The 7,039-nt window shown below is 48.6% G+C and overlaps 1 long non-coding RNA gene across 3 annotated transcripts in view; it reads right to left on the minus strand.

Moving 5' to 3' along the window:
* LOC135315739 (uncharacterized) overlaps nucleotides 1-6,958 on the minus strand; it is a 45,752-nt gene extending 38,794 nt beyond the window's left edge. For all 3 annotated transcript variants that reach the window (XR_010375235.1, XR_010375237.1, XR_010375234.1), the window contains exons 1-2: nucleotides 6,627-6,958; nucleotides 5,230-5,302 (exon numbers count right to left, since the gene is read on the minus strand). This is a non-coding gene — a long non-coding RNA (uncharacterized LOC135315739). The remainder of the gene's footprint in view (nucleotides 1-5,229; nucleotides 5,303-6,626) is intronic.
* Between the last annotated feature and the right edge of the window lie 81 nt (nucleotides 6,959-7,039).

Below are 7,039 nucleotides of genomic sequence, written 5' to 3' on the forward strand. Positions count from 1 at the left end.
TTAGTCCAGTCAAAGGAAGGAAAAGGAGTTAGTTCCTTCTTTTTAATGTGGAATAAAAACCAGGACTTTTCTGCCTGCCACAGGAACCCCGTGACCCACAGTTGGTTTTACCTGGGTATATGCCCTAAAAACTCCATATATGTAATATCAAATCTTTGAAGTAATAAATTCTCCTGGATTCCTTCCCATGCATGTCTCTATCAAGGTTGCCCTTTGCTTGGTTAATCTTAAATCAGCACAGTCCCTACAGGAGGCTTCTTATTGCTGAATTCAGCTCACTTGGAAAAAAATCCACAAACTGCCCCAGAGACAACCTTGTCCTTAAGTGGCATCCTCTATCCCAACCTACAATTCTTCTTTTGCTCCAGCCTGGAATCACCCTGAGACACTGTTTTTGTCACTTGTGGGCTGTGTTTTATCCTGCTAGGCTCCCTGGAGCCCACGGGCAATGTCCCATGTCACAGGAGAAGGCTGCTGTAAGGGCAGCTAGTATCAGCCTTTAAGACACAACTTCCTTACATTGATTTTGGACACAAGAGCTCTTTACTGTTCTCTTCTGTGCTTGCAACCTAGACTAAGGATGATTTCCTGGACAGCAGTATCTCCAGCTGTGAAATCTTTCCAGTGTCCAAGCAAAGATCTGTGAAAGTGGTATTTTTAGGTCCTCTGGCCACTATGAAATGCATTCTTTTCATATTCCTTATATAACCTTCATCTGAAATAGCCAACAGGCTTTGGAGCCTTTACCACAGCTTTCATATCTCAGCGGGGGGCGGGGGGAGAACAGCAAATGAGTTTTATGGCCTGTATATCATCTCTGACAAAAGCAACTATTGCTGCTATTAAACTTGCAAGTGCACACAGAGGCACAGATAGTCATGAACAAGAAGCAGCAGGGATGGCTCAGCAACGTGGCACTGCTGATCCAGGCAATTCTGTGTGCCAGGCTGGCCAGTCCCCTCAAGGCTGAGTGCAAATACCACCAACCAGTTTGGGAATTCAGGCCATGCACTGTACAATCCCTTTCTCCTCAGAGAGGCTGGGGGAGGATGGGTAAGTTGTGGGTATGTTTAAAATCCCTCTCCCCATTCCTAATTGAGGTGTGACCCTGATAATCATAAACATGCCTAGCACCTGAAAAATTGTCAGCCAGGCCAATAAAAATGGCAATATACTGTCAGCTTTGTTAGGTGTGGAGTGAGCAGGAGTGCTCGGCACAAACAAGACTGCGGTCACGTCCTTCAGTTCAGTGTAAGAGAGAAGAGGCTGCTTGGGTCAACAGTGTGCTCCCACTCTAACCTGGGCCTTGGGAAGGAAGGTGGTTTGGTAACTGTATTTCCAAGGCTTGGAAATACAAGGCTCTGGCTTTGGACCTAGAGTGATTCCAGGCTTACCTGATCGTGGCCGCTTCATCAGCTTTCGGAGGCCTGAGGCCACCACTAACTTGGGAGATCAGTCACAGAAGAAGACATGAGTTACACAAACCACTGGGCTCTGCAGTCCATGCTCCATTTCAGTCCTTCATGTCTGGCAACTGCCTGGCTGGGACCTGCAGTCCCTTGTAATGATGGACACACAAAGACCAGGGAGCCTTCCTGAGCCTGGGGACCCCAGATGACTCTTTTCTGGGGTAGCTGTTGTGATTCTCTACCTCCTCCTAGAAACAGCCATGGGTGCAATAAGCAGTACAAGAGCTGTCTGAGGGACATGCCTAGAGCAGAAAGCATTGCGAGCCAGACAGGAATTCCTCACTGCAGCTGCCAACCTAGGTGTTAGCACTGGCTGGAACACAACCTGTTCCCCCTCACTGACCGGGAAAACGATTACAATAAAGTAACTCAATAATTCATTTCTCTGTTCCTCTCCGGGACTCTCCAGAACCTCACTGTGCCTTAAAAATACCTATTAATTAATCCTGCCTATGGGTTAGTATTACCATTAACTACTGATATGGAGCACACTGGTTCATGCATATCCTAGGATCTACTCAGAGCTGATTTGCAGAGGATACAAAGCCTTAAAAGTCCACCTAAAGAGACATGAAGGTCCCCAGCTCAAGCACCAGTTAAGATGGCAAGCAACTGAGGAAAAAGCTTGCGGCAGAAGCAGAAAAGAGAAACCTTAGTGCCAGACCCACAATCCCTGACTCTAGACTACAGCAATTCTGGCACAGATGAAGGACAACCATTAGGAATCTCACTTCTGTGTGGTTTTTAACCCTCTATTAAATTATCTTAAGGTGTGGGATTAGAGCGGCATCCTTTCACCTGGGAGAGAACACTGGAGACCTGATGTACTGCATGTCCATGGAGGAGGCAATGGAGACAGCTCCAGCATTGCAGGTTCTTACATTTCCATTGAAAACCTATTTCCTGTGTGCAGCTCCTCTCCTCACAGCTCACCACACAGCTGTGTTCTTTCACCCCAAGGCTGTGCAAGTGCTTGAGATATTGCTTAGGGGTTACTCCAATACCCATCCCTGCTTCACTCCTTCCCACTGATACAAGGGCTTGTGATGGGCACCGGGTTGAAAGCCCCAAGAGCAAAAGCAGCCAGTCCAGCCCAGGGAGCAGCAGTGCTTCCCTCATCCTGCCCCTGGAATGTATCCTACACCATTTACCAACAGGGTTTCTGCAGGAGCAAACCTGAGTGCTTCTACTGCTCTAACACGCTCAGCAATGCTGCAGCCATTGCCATGAAGGGGCTGGCAAGGACCACAGGTCCCTTCACAGACCCCCACAAGGCCTAATCCTGCCAGGGACCCATCCTACCACAGAGACAGCTGCTTTCCTTTCAGTGTGCAAGGGCGCCACAAAACACGACAAAAGACTGAGAAAGCACCGTCTCAGTTCAGAGTAAATTGGAGGTTGGACTAGATGACCTTAAAGGTTCCTTTGAACCCAACTATTCTATGATTCTATGAAATTAAACTGCTAAAATCCTGTAATAGTTAAAACATTCAGAGGTCCTGTTGAGTACATTCCTCACCAAACTTGTGCAAAAACATTGCTGGTCTTGAAGCTACTAAAGTCAAGGAGAGGGGAAGTATTCTCTCAAAGCCTGGGCTGGGTACAGCTGTGTCTGTGCCACACTGCACACTTGGCTTCCTGGTGGTCTAACTGCACGTTAGCATGACTTATATGCCTGGGTGGGGGGTGCCTGCCTGAGTACAGCTGCTTCGGCAGCAGACGCTACAGATTTGTGTGCATTTGCATATTAGTGCCTGTTTCCATAGGTTTGCATGTGGGTCTGGCCTGCCATACGTGTATGGGGAGAGCACGTGCAGCACCGCATCTGTTCCTTACACTGAACTGAGGTTGTCACCTGTGAGATCTCCTCACACCACAACATGCAGGGTGAAAGCAGGCATGGAAGCCTGTCCTGGAGGATGTACACTTCCAGGGTTTGAGACCATGAATATTTATGGTAATTTAGGGCAATTTTTCTTAGTCACTTCACCCTTTGTGCACAGAGGAATAGCTATTGGATTGCATCACACCCAGGCACCCCACGGGCCAGGCACCACGGCCGGAGCAGGTTTACACCAGCCTAGTGTGGCCCTGCCTGGGGGATTAGTAGTGGTTGCCATTCCCCTACAGCACTTTCCATGCTGCTGGACAGGTGCAACGGAAGCAGCTCAGGCTTGAGATACAACATGGCCCCATGTGCATGCAGACCTTGCTCAGCACTATGGGACTAGTGGCTATCTGCTCTGATGCTGAGCTGCCCAAAAGGGTTGTGTAATTTGTGGGTGCCAGAGGTCCCGCCTGCACCCCAAGGACCACAGCCCCTCTTGGCCTGAATTGTACATAGATTATCTTTATTACAAGACTGTTATGTTTGCACAGTTTAGTGATTTAATATGTTTAAAGCCTTCTCAGTGAGCAATGCTGTTTGAAGTCATGCTTTCTTTTCAGCCTCAGCTTGCCAAGACTGTAAAATGTTTATTGCTAATGGTGAAAAAGCTTAAAGAAGCCAAGATAACTTTCCCAGGCTGGGTATTAAGACTGTTCGGATAAGTAAATGAGTGAAGACTATTACATGGACTTCATTAAATATCAACCAACACCAACAGCCATTCATTTATAACACAACGGCAGAGTGCGGGAGCGCCAGGAGCAGAGCTGAGAAAGGTAGGAATCGCATGTGATAGGAGATGAACATGAGAAGGACTGGATTCCCCATGGGGCTCCAGGTGTGGCTCCTAAGGTCAGGCAACACAAGTCCTGACTGAAGCTCCTGCAGAATACCGTAGATTTGGAGCTGATGAAGTAGCAAAATTGGTACAGTTCATCATCTCTTGGCTTGGTTGTACACATGTGGTGCAGTATTTCCTTCTCTCTCCTGCAGCTAAGGACAAAACTCTCTAGCTAGGGGAGAACTGTCAGTGCCTGGACTGTTTGTCTTCAGTTTTTAGCTTTTACTTCCTTATAGGCAGGTTCTGCCTTTACTGGTTTCTAGTCACAGGATGCCAACACCAAGTAGAGTAAATCACAGAAACTCATATTACCATTCCTGTGAATTCACATGCCAGTACTTTATAACTCCCCCCTAAAACTTGGCTTGGTGCTTGAACCCCTCAGTTCCATTCACCACCCACCACCCTCCTTGAGTTCAACATTCCCCATGTAAGGAAAACTGAGGTAACGTAGTTACTTCATTTGGGGACCATCCCCAAATTATCTTTCACCTCCACTCCTTCGCTATGCAGTATTCTCACTTCTATCTTCCTTCCTTATTCTCTCTTACCTGCCTAAGGCTCTTACTCTTATTTTAATATCCTTTTTCACATCTCAGTGTGATTGCTACTGATTCTCACTTGTCTCCTGCCCTTCTTGTCCCCTAAAGCAGAGCTTCCTTCATATGTAATTTTCAAACATCCCTGCTTACTCCTAAGATCCTGTTGCGGCAGCTATTAACCAGTCAGGTCTAAAACTGTCACCTCCCTCCTAAATTTTCCTCTCTTGTTTGAGGGATGCAAATTCCAACCAGATTTTGCAACTTGTAGCATAAATTTGTGTTTGCAGGTCCAGTATTTCCCAGCTGTTTGGTGTTTTGAAGCCTTTTCTCAGATCAGCCCTGCCTCCCTGCTAATTTCAGCAATTAGCTGGACCAGGTGCACACAAGAATGTCGATCCCTTCAGCTGTGAGGCCACAGACCCATCTCCCCAACACACACCTTATCCCTCCTCCAAACTGTATCTGCAACTGCAAGCTTTGGGCTCTTACCTCTGCCCTGGGACTCCCGGTCCCACCTGGCTGTTTCTCTCATGCTTGCGCTGCTGGTCTCTGTGCCCAGGAGCTGTATGAATGGAAATGGGAGCAATGTAAGGTCTCTTGTCCTCCTGAGGTCCCTTCCAACATCACTTGTCCCACAGTCTACTGGAAAAAAGCATGGAGCAACGTCACAAACAGGTCTAATTCACACAGATCCAAATTGGTCCCAGCTTAGGGCACCAGCTTGACAGGTTCTACCCGGCTCTGAGGGGCCCAAAGCAGGGCTGGCCTGGAACATCAAGGGGTCAAAACAACGTACTGGCCTTCTCTGAAACGTCTCTCTCCAGGTAAACACCTGTGACATACTCAGTTTGTTTCAATGCTGGCATATCTCTTGCCAGGCACGGTGTCATTGAAACATTTTTCACTTTGGAAGGACGAAACTCTGGAAGAGAAATCAGAGCTGAATCTCAGATGCTGCAGAAAGGCCTTTTTTCCCACTGCAGGCTCCTGGGATTCCCGCTCTTTGTCCAACTATCTTTGACTCCCTCTCCTGGCTGAAAACACGGGTTACAGCCAAAAGAAAAAAAGCAGAGCCTACTGAGCTCACAGGGACCCTTCAGACTGGGGACAGCCCCCAGCAGGATGCTGAGCCTGTTTTGCAATCTAAACCTGCGTCCATTAATCAGTGGGGTTAAACGTGTGCCATTTTCTCCCCCTCCCCAGCACTCCCTGTCGAACCCTTTTTAATGCAGCAAGCCCGGGAGTGACCATCTTTATTTTTATTACAAATTCCATGCAGAGAGGTCAGGCATCACCATCTGAACTCCTGTGGGATACAGCTTTCTATCCTCTCAAAAAACAAACAAAAATAGTTATCCCTTTATTAGTCCCTCTGTTGGCATTTAAATCCAGGCTACGGCCAGCCTACCTCTTGGGCCCCCCTCCCACCCCAGCTGTGCTCGCCTCCACTCTATCTTGAGGCTTCCCTGGTGATATTCCAAAGAAAATAGAATTTTCTTCTAAGTAATAACGATGACCTATATGAGCCTGGCAAAACAGAATGTGGCGGCCAGAGAAGGGAGTTGAGAGATAGGAAAGCATTTGGTTTTTACTAGATATTTGTTTTATAACCTTGAAGAGAGCTGAGAGACTGATAGAGCGGAACATCCCCCCTCAGAAGACGCCGAGAACTGGGTGATAAAGCGTATAGTCAGAGAGAACAACTAATTGGGATGTTGATAAGGACTAAAACTAAGTGTCCTTTAGGTGAACTGTCCTCATTATAATACTAAAAATAACGCCCATAGGCCAGAAAACCCTCTGCTCAAATAAGCCCCTCACTCCCTGAGCATGCATGCTAAATATAGAGAGCTGTATCTTTAAGTTGAAATGAGAAAGAAACTAACCAGTTCTTAGCTGGGGGTGTGAATATTAGCTGTTGTTGACACCTTTAACTGTACAAACACCTTGTAGCTTCTCGGTGCGGGGTGCTAGCTTTGCGGAGGCACCCCCTCGCACCCATCCTGGGGCAAACACGAGCGGCGCGGAATCCCTCCGCTCTGTGTGGGGTTCGCCGTTTTGCGCACCGGGCGAACGAGCCCGCTTTTGGGGATAGCACTGGCTCTGACCGGGTAATTCCCCAGCCGCCCTGGCCTTCGGCTGGCCGAGGAGCTCGGGCTGCCAGGGGGAGCCCTCGGGGCCCGCCGGCGGTACCGCTGCGCCGCGCCCGGCCGCCGGCCTCCCCTGCCGGTGGGCGGGGGGGCCCACCCCTCGGCGGCCCGGGCGGCACCGCGCATGCGCGGCGGCTGCGCCATTTCCG

The sequence above is a fragment of the Phalacrocorax carbo genome, chromosome 14 (genome assembly GCF_963921805.1).
Source record: "Phalacrocorax carbo chromosome 14, bPhaCar2.1, whole genome shotgun sequence".
Lineage (NCBI taxonomy): Eukaryota > Metazoa > Chordata > Aves > Suliformes > Phalacrocoracidae > Phalacrocorax > Phalacrocorax carbo.